At 27.0% G+C, this 13,692-nt stretch overlaps 1 long non-coding RNA gene across 1 annotated transcript; it reads right to left on the bottom strand.

The window, feature by feature from the left end:
• Positions 1 to 4,173: 4,173 nt before the first annotated feature.
• Positions 4,174 to 7,083, bottom strand: LOC140056746 (uncharacterized). The gene is made up of 3 exons (XR_011846814.1): positions 6,797 to 7,083; positions 5,024 to 5,161; positions 4,174 to 4,381 (listed from the first exon to the last, which is right to left on the bottom strand). It is a non-coding gene; the product is annotated as an uncharacterized lncRNA (long non-coding RNA).
• Positions 7,084 to 13,692: the final 6,609 nt, after the last annotated feature.

Here is a 13,692-nt window from a genome sequence, read left to right as displayed (position 1 = left end):
CCAATCATATTAAATTCTATTTTGATATTTAATTATTGATTTTATGCAAATCATTTAATAAAAAATATATATTGCATTGTTGTTTTGACAACTCTTGACAACTACAATGCTGATTTTGCCATCCCATAAGGACTAACGGCTTACATAAAATGCAATAAAAAAAAAAAAAACGAGTAAAACAATTAAATCATATCATAATGACATTTAATAGTTGTCTTGTAGCAAACAGAACATTAATTATTCATCTTAATTAGCAGCAAATTACACCGATTATAAATACAACATTATTAGGCCTATATTTATATTATTTATTATTATTTACAACAAATTACACTGATTATAATACCAAATTTACGTACATTATATATTATCTTAATTAGCAGCAAATTCCACTGATTATAAATACAAAACTATTAAATTTACATTAATTACTTAACTCATTTACCAACAAACTACACTGATAATACACAATTATTACACTTTACATAATGATGTATTACAATCAGCAAAAATTTCACCAATTATACATACAAAATCATTAAATTGACATTAATAATTTATCTCAATTACCAATAAAAAAATATTTTTTAAATTTATATTAATTATTTATCTTTATTAGCAATAAATTACACTAATTATAAATACAAAATTAAAGCTACATTAAATATTTATTAGCAGCAAATTACACTGATTATAAATATAAAAACATTTAACTCATTTAGCAACTGACACTGACTTTAAGTACAAAATCATTAAATTTACATTAATTATTAAATAAATTTTATTTTAACTAGCACCAAATTAAACTAAATACAAAATTAAATAATATCAATGTGTTGAAGGGTGGTCTAGATTAGTGCTAGGCATATTATTAGCTAAAGTTTAATTTTTGTTTAGGCCTAGTTTTCGGGCGTAAGTCTTTTTCACACACGTTCCAGAATTCTCTCGCAGTTTTTTTTTCTTTGCGGCATGTTATTAGATCGGCATATCAGTTACCTTTTATTCACCGCCAGTTATTGAACTTGTCCTGGCCATCGCTGTTCACTTTATTTCCGAGAGAGGTACACGTGTTGATTTCCTAGAGAATGGAATGTCAAAAATGTCTTTGGCACGCCGCTCAGAGAGAGAAGGCTGTGCGTTGGTGCTGAAACCTCGTGCCACAAGGCCGAATCCTCTCAGGGAGGGATTTTCTATCTCTCAGATCTACCGGGGTGAGACAATATTATTTTCACTCTGCTATGTTTGAGAGACATGTAATTAAATCGATTGTAATCAATTTGTAAAGTACACACGCTCGAAATACCAACAAGCATGACATAACAGTCAATTGATGAGTGTCGTTTATTGTTTATCGAAATTTGAAGACTGTCGTTCAGATTTTTAAAATATGGCGCATACAGATGCAAAATTTTTCAACAGTTCGGCACTTTTGTAAAAGTAAAATTTGACACAATCAATATGTAACAATCGTTACATAAAAATAAACAACATGATGGGTATATACACCAATCTGTTTAGATACGCTAGGCCTATTATAAAAATATAAACAGTTGGTTATTTAGGCCTATAATATAGCATAATAGGATATGCCTCGCACCTTTTTGAAATTGTAAACTATGCCTCGCACTTTTGGAAATGATAAAATAATTCCTCACATACCACGCACTTTTTGAACACTCCTAAAAAAAAAAAAGCACCTGCCCCTTTTATCAAACACTATTAAAAAACTTGATATATTGAACCATTAGCTCCTTGTTTATTATTATACCCAACCGGTTTTCTCAGCGAAACTTGCAAATGTTAACTTATCGTGGTCGTTAAAAGGTTTTACAACAAAACTGCAACGTACTAAAGTTACACAAGCCTATTGACGCGCCCCTCGATGTGCTGATTTTGCAAAACTCTTGTAACATCATTATTATAATGACCACAACTAACGGCTTACATAAAATAAAATAACATTTAAAAAAACGACTAAAACAAATAAATCATATCATACTGACATTTAATAGGTATCTTGTAGCAAACAGTACAATAGTTATTTATCTTAATTAGCAGCAAATTACACCGATTAAAAATACAACATTATTAGGCCTATATTTATATTATTATTATATATTTAAGTCAACAAACAACAACAATAAAACTGATTTTAAAATCTTAATTAGCAGCAAATTACACTGATTGTAAATATAACATTAGTATATTTATATTATTCATTTACCAACAAATTACACTAATTTAAATCATCTTTAATTAGCAACAAAGTACAAAGATTATAATACAAACTTTACATCTTTAGCAGTAAATTACAGTGATTATACAAAATGATTACACTTTACATTATCTATTGTAATTTTTAAAAAAAATCATCAATTATAATACAAAATTATTAAATTTAGATTAATAATTTATCTCAATTAGCAAAATTATTATATTTATATTTTTCATTTAACTAATTTACCAACAAATTACACTGATTTTAAATTATCTTAATTAACAACAAAGTACAAAAATTATAATACAAAATTTACATTGTTTATCTTAATTAGCAGCAAATTACACCAATAATAATTTATCTGAATTACCAATAAATTACACTAATTATAAATTTAAAAAAATATTCAAATTTACATTAATTATTTATCTTAATTAGCAATAAATTACACTGATTATAAATATAAACATATTAAATTTACATTAATCATTTAACACCAAATTACATCAATTTTTTTATAACTAATTTACTCGAACTGATTGTTAATTAAAAATTGGAGAGGAAACACATTTCAGACTTGACATTTTTAAAACCAGTGTTTATTTAAACTTTGTCCGATCATGAAATTTGCAATTTGTGGGCTAGTTGTATGGTTTATAACATATTGTTTTTTAAACATTGAAATTGATAAACTTATAATCAAAAATTCAATGAAAGTCAATGTAAAGTCAAGGTGTTGTCGAAAGGATGTCGAAAGTACTGAAGATGTACATAGTCGAAAAATTTGAAAGGAGGGAATCTTCTAAGGGGCGGAGATCCTTCGGTGTTGGTTCAGTAATGAAATGTAATGATACCAAAATAAAAAATTGCTATATAAATGAGACAGAAGGTGTACTAGCAAAACGATTATTCATGTTAGAGAAAAGTTATGATAACCGAACGTTAAACCAAGCCTTGATAATAATTCATCGAGTTTCACAGACAAATCTAAGGTATGCAATTAATGTATATTTTTTGTTAATATAATTATTTATTTAATTTACAAAGGTGCCATTTATTTGTTATTAGGCCCACATCTATGTCGATATAAAATATTCACCAGATGTATATATTCAATTATAAACTATTATTTATTAATATAATTATATAAAAGAAAATCCAAATATATATAATATAGATTCAGTTTTACCATCACATGTTATGATTTCAAAAAACAAAACAGTGTATTTATTGCCTTGTATGACATAGTGATGTATCGACATAGTTATGTGGGGAGAAGCAGCCTCCAAAGTGTCGGGTGCTATGACTAATAATTTACACTGATTTTAAATTATCTTAATTAACAACAAAGTACAAAGATTATAACACAAAATATACATTATTTATCTTAATTAGCAGCAAATTACACTGATTATAAATACAAAATTATTAAATTTACATTAATCATTTACCTCATTTAGAAACAAATTACATCATTTAAAAAAAAAATTTACTGAAATTTATTACTTAAAAATTTGCAGGGAACAACATTTCAGACTTCACGTTTTTAAAATCCAGTGTTTATTAAACTTTGTAGGTTAGTTGGTTTATAATATATTGTTTTTTAAACATTTAAATTGATAAAATTATAATTGAAAAATTTTAACAGAGGGAATCTTCAAGCAGCAGAGATATTCAGTGTTGGTTCAGTAATTTAAAGTAATAATACCAAAGTAAAAAATTGCTATATAAATGAGACAGAAGGTGTAGTAGCAAAACAATTATTCATGTTAGAAGTGGGAAGTAAGGTTATGATAACCGAACTTAAAACCAACTCTTGATAATAATTCATTGAGGTTGACAAACAAATCTAAGGTATGCAATTAATGTGTACCTTATGAAACACCAAAATATAAAAAAAGTGTTGACATTAGGCATTAGCCTACTTAATTGTATCGATGTAGTTATATGGTGGGGGTGGGGGAACCAGCCTTGGGTGTGTCGGGTGCTATGACAAATCAAATTAACAATATCAGCACTTATAATGGAAGAAAAGGGGTTAAGAACTACCTTTCAACAGTGTTGGAGGTATGTATATAACATTGAAATCAAAGTGTAGATCTTCTGGTAGGCCTATGTGTAGTAGAGAGAGCATCATTTTCCATTAACATGTCAACAGGATACCTGCAATCAAAACAATCATTATAATAATCAAAATAGATATAAAATACTATTTTAAAGATGCATTGTCCCCCAAATACATGAAAAATTATTTAAAAAAAAAAAAAAGGTTATTAACATCAGACTTTAAATAGCCCATTTTGTAGTTTTAATGAAGTAATCACTTCCATAAAAAAATTTAAAAAAACAAGATTTTCACATCTTAACCAAAAGCAACCATTTTGATTATTTTTGCCTTAAATTACATTATTTTTAGGTAAATAACTTTTTTCTCCAATTTTATTAAACTATAGATGCATTAAATAGGAATAGCCTATACACGTACATTTCACTGACTTTTAGCCTTCTATTATAGTGGCTCTTTTGGCGCTCCATAAAAACGTCAATATGCAAAATTGACAAATCATGTGCAAGAAACACGTCGTAAATTCATCAATTTAAAGGATTTATTTGTTACTTTTTCTGTAACTCTACATCGTAAAAGTATATATGAGGTCTAATTCGAAGGTGTGGTATTCAGGAAAAAGTTTCTTAACAAATTTGGAGTCGAAATAAAATTCAGGTACAAAACGAAACTAGCACCGTTCATTAAACTAACTGTGCTACATAAGCCTAGGCCTAGATTAAATCAAAAGAAAATATTACCTTCTATAATGTCCCATTCAAAGATAGCCCTGTTTTCTTCGGGCTTCCCCTAGCTGTTGACATTGACACCGTCGATAGTCTGACAAAATTACGAACAACTTCCATATTGACATTAAAATCAGCAATATTTGTAAAAACCTATTAACACAAAAGAAAAATAATCATTAAAACAAAATATGTATATAGGCGGTCTAGGCTTACACCACCACACTCCACAGGTTGGTCATTTCTTACTTCAATTTGTATTTGATGAACAAACATCAGAAAATTTTATTTATTAAAAAAAAAAATCATACAACTCAGAATTTACAATTATACTGGCAATATGGCATAACAATTATACTTCAATTATAATATTATCAATTTAAATGTTATTTCAATGTTATATATAGATAGGCCTAGGCCTACCATATGGCCTCCAACTAGCCTACAAATTGCAAATTCCATGATGACAAAGTTTAAATAAACACCGGATATTAGAAATTTCAAGACTGAAATGTCCTTCCCCTCAAAAAACAATTACTCCTCCCTATTCCTTTAACAACGTCTGTTTATTATTCAATTATTTATATATATCAACTGGTTTCTACATCTTATTAAATGACATTGTATTACACTATTATAATTGTTAACATGGTTAAGTATTTAGGTAGGCCTACCGTCTTAGTTTTTTAACTGATTTTATTTTATATTAACATACATAGGCCTAGACGTAGCCTAGCTAGAAGGTGTCACGACAAACAAATATGGTCCGGGGCCAAAATCGGTCCGGCCGGACCAGTTTTGGCTCTAAAGTTGTGGGCAAAAGCAGTCCGCCACTGCCAAAATCGGTCCGGGTTTTTCTTCTGTCGATTTTAATTGAATTACTAGGCCTATGATGCTGTTTTAAGTTGTTTATGGCTAGAAAAATATCCCATGAGATATATAAGTAAGTTATCTTGTCGGATAAATACTATAAATAAATGTATTTTATCTAAAAACATGACTTAGGTGTTCACTCATATTTCAGCCTGCCACACAGTCACATGAACGGGTATGAGACGCTGATATTGCCAGCCAGATTTTATTATTTTATGATTGAGGCCTTTTTCCTTCCTCAGCCTAATCAATATTGGATAATTGTTTTATAATGATTGTACTGAATTGATATTGATTGATTAACCATAAATTAGTAATAAATTATTAAATTGTTTTTAACATCATGGGGAAACGAAGATGTTAAAAAAACAAAAGAACAAAATGGATTAAAAACAGACAGAGAATTAATTGTACACAAAAAACCTAAAAATTAGTACTAATTATTGATGAGTTACTACTAATAGTAATAATGATGATAAAAAAACAGGCTTAATTTATAATATTAAAATAACAAATAAAACCCCGTAGTTTTCAATATAAATTATAATGACTAATCATGGCCTTTTAAAATAATATATACATTATGACTCATTTTGCGCACCATATATTTGCAAGATCGGACCATATTTGGCGGCCAAAAGCAGTCCTACTGCCCGGACCGATTTTATCCAGGCCGGACCAGTTTTGGCGGCCAAAATTAGTCCGGCCGGACAGGTTTTGGCAGCCATAAATGGTCCCCCGGACTGATTTTGGCAGCCAAAACTGGTCCGCCGGACCGATTTTGGCCCGGACTGATTTTGGTGTGACAGACCTAGCTAGGCCTAATAACAAATAAATGGCACTTTTGTAAATTAAATAAACAAATAGGCCTATAATAACAAAAAATATACATTAATATTAATAATAATTCCATACCTTAGATTTGTCAACCTCAACGAATGTTTATCAAGACTTCGTTTAACTTCGGTTATCATAAAATAACTCTTCTTCCCACTTCTAACATGAATAATCGTTCTGCATGCTATCTCATTTATATAGCAATACTTTACTTTGGTATCACCACATTCGAACACTGAACCAACACCGAGGATCTCCGCACCTTCTTGGAAGATTCCCTCCGTTCAAATTTTTCGACTAGGCCTAGCCTAGGCCTATACAATTATTTACGTATTTTCGACATCCCTCTCTCGACAATCCATACACCTTGGCTTCACATTGACTTTCTGATCCAACTAACTAACTAGTTTACGTACTACTATACCGCAACTTTTGCGCATGAGCGTCATTGATGGACATTTTTTAACCAATCAAATGATCAATATAACAATAAAGTGCGCATGTTCAGTCATTACCAAAAATAGTAACTAAATGTCCAATCACAACGTAAAGTATATCACATTTACCCGATATGGTAACGAGCAGTGAAAAAAAAAACTATGCTAAGTGGCAGCACAAAATACTAGATTTAAATTGCTATTTTTATATTACATTTTGATCATGCCTTCAAATTAAAAATTAGATTAAAAAAGGGGTCTCGTAATTTGCAAAAAATTACAGATTATAAATAAAAAATCATTAAATTGACATTAATAATTAATTTAAATTATCAATAAATTACACTAATTATAAATACGAACATTATTCAAATTTACATTGTTTATCTTCATTACCAATAAATTACACTAATTATAATACAAAATTTAATTATTTATTAGTAGCAAATTACACTGATTATACATGTAAATATACAAACATTAACTTTACATTAATCATTTAACCCATTTAGCAACAAATTACACTGATGTTAAGAACAAAATCATTAAATTTACATTAATTATTTATTATAACTAGCACCAAACTAAACTGATTATGAATACAAAATAATATAAATATGTTAAAGGATGGTCTTATCTGTTTTCTGTTTAATTTAATTTACATTTTATTTAGCCTTAAACCTTGGACCTATATCTAAATTATACGTCCATGCTTAAACAATACCAAAACAACCCCACATGTTATTTGATCGGCATATCAGTTACCTTTTATTCACCGCCAGTTAATGAACTTTATCGCTGTTCAGTTTATTGGGAAGAGAAGTACACGTGTTGATTTCATAGAGAATGGAATGTCAAACATTTTTTTGCCACGCCGCTCAGAGAAAAGTCTGTACGTTGCTAATATAAGTGTCGCTATAACAATATAATTTATTGTTTATCGAAAGTTGAAGACTGTCATTCTCATTTTAAAAATATGATGCATACGGATGCACAACTTTCCAACAGTTTGGGCACTTTTGTAAAAGTAAAATTTGACACACTATGACTTGAATAAAAAAAAACAATCGTTACATAAAAATAAACAAACATGATGAGTGTATACGCGAATCTATTTAGATAATTATTAGGCATAAAATATAACATAAATAGCACGGCCTTATCATACCGGATTCTTTTTAAGCACAATTCACATTAAAACGCATTCTTTTTTATTTTAATTATTTTTTCACGTTTTTAAAAACAGTTCCCTTTGTTGACAATTTAAACCACTTTCTGTTAGTATATGAAAAAATGGTTCTTATTGAATAAGCTACATTTTAATTTTTTTTTTTTAGATTCATGGTTATATAAAAAAAAAATGCCCCAAAACAATTTTTCTTTTTTTTCAATTTTCTTTTTTTTTTTCAATATATATTTTTTTTGTTTTCAATCTAAATATTACATATTTATGTTATAAGCAGTATAGAGAACACAACTATTCAAAATAAAAACACTTTTATATCTCATTCACCAAAGTGCATGTTAAAACTTTTTTCCATTTACAGTAACTGAATAATGTTTCTACCAAATGAAAGGTCTTTCTCGACATTTGTGACTAGACGACATTTTCCATTGTCGGCTTTTCTCGACGTTGGTAAGATTGATACTGACCCTTTAGCTATTAGTTTATTATACCCACCTGGTTTTACACTATTTAGCAAAACTTGAAATTGTTAGCTTATCGGGTAGTTAAAAGGTTTTACCATAAAACAAGCCTATTAACGAACAGTTTGACGCGCCCCACGATGTGCTGATTTTGCAAAACTCTTGTAACATCATATGACCACAATGCTGATTTTACCATTTTCCCCATAACTGTGTAAAGACTAGCGGCTTACATAAAATGAAATAAAATCAAAAAAATGACTAAAACAATTAAATCATATCATAATGACATTTAATAGTTATCTTGTGCAAACATGATTAAATTAATTATTTATCTTAATTAGCAACAAATTACACTGATTATAAATACAACATTATTATATTTACATTTATATTATTCATTTAACTCATTTACCACTGATTTCAATTATCTTAATTAACAACAAAGTACAAAAAATAAACAAATTCACATCATACTTTAATCATTTAACTATTTACCAAAAAAAATTACACTGATTAAATACAACATTTACATTATTTATCTTAATTAGCAGCAAGTTACACTGATTAAACAACATGATTTCAATTTACATTTAATCAATCTACTGTAATTAGCAAAAAAAAAAAACATTGATTATAAATACAAAATCATTATATATTTAGATTAATAATTAAAAATATTCAAATTTACATTATTTATTTATACTAATTAGCAATAAATTACACTAATTATAAATACAAAATTTACAATAAATATTTATTAGCAACAAATTACACTGATTATAAATACAAAATTATCAAAATTACATTAATCATTTTTCTTAATTAGCAGCAAATTACAACAGTTGAGCTTGTAGAATTTGTATGGAGTTTTTATTGAATTCAGTAAAAAAACAAACAAACAAAATTAATTATTTCTGCTTATATCATGGAGATGGATACATAACAATTTGTTTATGTACCCAAAAATCCGGTTGGTTTTCGCATAACATTTAAGGCTAAATAAATTGTAAACTAAATTAAACAGATAAGACCACCCTTCAACATATTGATATTATTTTATATTTATAATCAGTTTATTTTGAATATTTGTTGTATTTATATTTTTCATTTAACCCAAATTTACAATGATTTTTAATTATCTTAACAACAAACTACAAATATTATAATACAAAATTTACATTGTTAATCTTAATTATCAGCAAATTACACTGATTATAAATACAGAATTATTAAATTTACATTGATTTCCACATAATGGCAGCATGATGTCAAACAAAAACAGCTAATTTAAGGGATTTTTTAATGCATAATTTCTGGGTTTTTTTCACCAAATTGTGTGGTTGTTTTGGTAATGTTTAAGGCTAAATAAAATATAAACTAAATTAAACAGAAAAGACCACCCTTCAATTGATGTTATTTTGTATTTATAATCAGTTTTGTTTTTTTGTATTATAATTAGTGTATTTATAATTTAATAAATTTGTATAAATACAAAATTATTATATTTACATCATTATTTAACTCATTTACCAACAATTTACACTTATTTTAAATTATCTTAATTAATAACAAAGTACAAAGATTATAATACAAAATTTAAATTGTTTATCTAAATTAGCAGCAAATTACACTGATTATAAATACAAAATTATTAAATTTATCTTGATTTCCATGTAAAGGCAACATGATGTCAAACAAAAACAGGTAATTTCAGGGGATGTTATAATGCATAATTTCTGTTTTTTACCAAATTGTGTGGTTGTTTTGGTAATGTTCAAGGCTAAATAAAATGTAAACAAAATTAAAGAGATAACAGATAAGACCATAGAGATATTATAGTTCACTATACATAATATCTCTATGGTAAGACCACCCTTTAACATATTGATATTATTTTGTATTTATAATCAGTTGAGTTTGGTACTAGTTTAAATAAATAATTAATGTAAATTTAATGATTTTCTACTCAAAATCAGTGACTTGTTGCTAAATGAGTTAAATCATTAATGTTAATTTAATGTTTTTATGTTTATAATCAGTCTAATTTGCTGCTAATAAATATTTCATGAAGCCTACATGTTGTATTTATAGTTAGTGTAATTTATTGTTAATGAATATAAATAATTAATATAAATTTAAATTTTTTCATTTATAATTTAATAAATTTATATAATACAAAAATAATATATTTATATTATTCATTTAACTCATTTACACTAATTTTAAATTATTTTAATTAACAACAAAATACAAAGATTATAATAAAAAATTTACAGTTATCTAAATTAGCAGCAAATTACACTGATTATAAATACAAAATTATTAAATTTACATTAATCATTTACCTCATTTAGAAACAAAATACAGCATTTAAAAAAAAAAATTTACTGAAATTGATTACTTAAAAATTTGCGCTGAAAGACATTTCAGATTTCAAGTTTTTAATATCCAGTGTTTATTAAACTTTGTAGGTTAGTTGGTTTATAATATATTGTTTTTTAAACATTTAAATTGATAAAATTATAATTGAGAAATTTGAACAGAGGGAATCTTCAAAAAGTGGAGATATTCAGTGTTGGTTCAATAACTTAAAGTAATAATACCAAAGTAAAAAATTGCTATATAAATGAGACAGAAGTTGTAGTAGCAAAACAATTATTCATGTTAGAAGTGGGAAGTAAGGTTATGATAACCGAACTTAAAACCAACTCTTGATAATAATTCATTGAGGTTGACAAACAAATCTAAGGTACGCAATTAATGTGTACCTTATGAAACACCAAAATAAAAAAAAAGTGTTGACATTAGGCATTAGCCTACTTAATTGTATCGACGTAGTTATATGGTGGAAGGGGGGGGGGAAGCAACCTTGGGTGTGTCGGGTGCTATGACAAATCAAATTAACAATATCAGCACTTATAATGGAAGAAAAGGAGTTAAGAACTACCCTTCAACAGTGTTGGAGGTATGTATTTCCTTTATTACTTTAAAAAAATATTAATTAGCATTGTATATTTTGTAGATAAGATTATCATATATGTCTATTAAATAATCAATGTTAATTCAGTATATTAATAAATAATAAAAGTAAATTTAATGATTTTAAGTACAAACTCATTAAATTTACTTTTCAACAAATATATAAAATAAAAACACATTAAAACAAACTTGCAAACAACTGTTACCTTACAAAAATTGAATATCGGTAATACACCCAAAACTATTAGCAGAATAATTCACACGACATGGCAAATTAAAATTGAAATCAAAATGTAGATCTTCTGGTATGTGTAGTAGAGCGTCATTTTCCATGTACATGTCAACAGGATACCTGCAATCAAAACAATCATTATAATAATCAAAATAGATATAAAATGTAATATTTTAAAGATGCATTGTCCCCCAAATACATGAAAAATTATTAGAAAAAAAAATTATTAACATTAGACTTTAATGAAAGTAATCACTTTCATAAAAAAAAGAAGAAACAAAATCTTCACATCTTAACCAAAAGCAACCATTTTGACTATTTTTGCCTTAAATTATGGTATTTTTAGGTAAATAACTTTTTTCACCAATTTCATTAAACTATTATTTCATATTAAAATGACATATTGAACACAATTTTTTTTGGAAAAATTATTTTTTCAAAGTCAATTATATCACAATCACCAAATATAATATAAACAATTTAAACATTACAAAAAAGTACATACCCATCACTTTCATCTCCTACAGCCACAATTACACCATCAACTGAATTAACTCCGCCAGCCTACAGCACAAAAAAATCAAATGAAATATATTGAACATTGGTTATGATTTAATACACATATAAAATAACCTTATCTACAACATATACACAACTAATTGATATTTATCTCTCACAAAAATAACCTAAATATAAAACAATATACAAATATTATGTTTTTTTATTCCTTTTTTGAGTTAAGACAACACTATCACACATTACTTTCAAACAACCTATAAATAATTTCTAACAAAATATTCCAATGTTTCAATATGACTTCCCAAGCTATTGATAGATATTGGCACTAAAATACTTTCTATACATTTATTCAATATATCAATGTTGTTTTCATTCTAAAAACAAAACCACTGTTACATATTCATTTACCAAAAAGTAATAAAACAAAATGCATACCTCCAACACTGTTGATGGAGTACTTCTCAACTCTTTGTCTTCCATTACTAGTGCTGATAGGGTTAGTTCTTGATTTTTCATATCACTTGACACATTTGAGGCGGTCTCCCCCCACAAAACTACGTCGATACAATTATCTGGGCTACTGCCTAATGTCAACAATCTTCTTTTATACTTTGGTGTTTCGTAAAGTTCACCAACCTAAACCAACCAAAAAAACAACAAAGGCATGTGATGTTAAAACTGGTGCTATATTATATATTTTTGGGTTTCTTTTAATCTAGTAATTGATTATTAAAATTATATTACCAAATTAACAATTTTCAAATTATAATAGACCTACACTAATAGTCTAATAGTTTATAATTATAATTTAATTAATTTATACTACTGGTGAATATCTATACATTACTTTAATATGATAAACAACAAATGTTTATTTATCATATTCCATCATATTGCATAGTAAAACTGATTAATGAGTATCTAAATAAAGCATCCTAATATGATAATATAAATTCATTCATCCTCAAGTCTAAACAAAGTACGAAAGTTATAACTGTTCATAACGTCGCTAGTTCCTTTAAGCACCTGTTTTTATTTCGACTTCAAACTTGTTAAGTAACTTATTATAAATACCACACCTTACAATTGAGGCTCAAAGTACTTGTATGAAGAATCACATAAAAAGTAACAAATAAAATGTTTTAATGATTTTACTA

Source organism: Antedon mediterranea, chromosome 8 (assembly GCF_964355755.1).
Source record: "Antedon mediterranea chromosome 8, ecAntMedi1.1, whole genome shotgun sequence".
Lineage (NCBI taxonomy): Eukaryota > Metazoa > Echinodermata > Crinoidea > Comatulida > Antedonidae > Antedon > Antedon mediterranea.
This window is presented reverse-complemented; position numbering and strand designations above follow the sequence as displayed.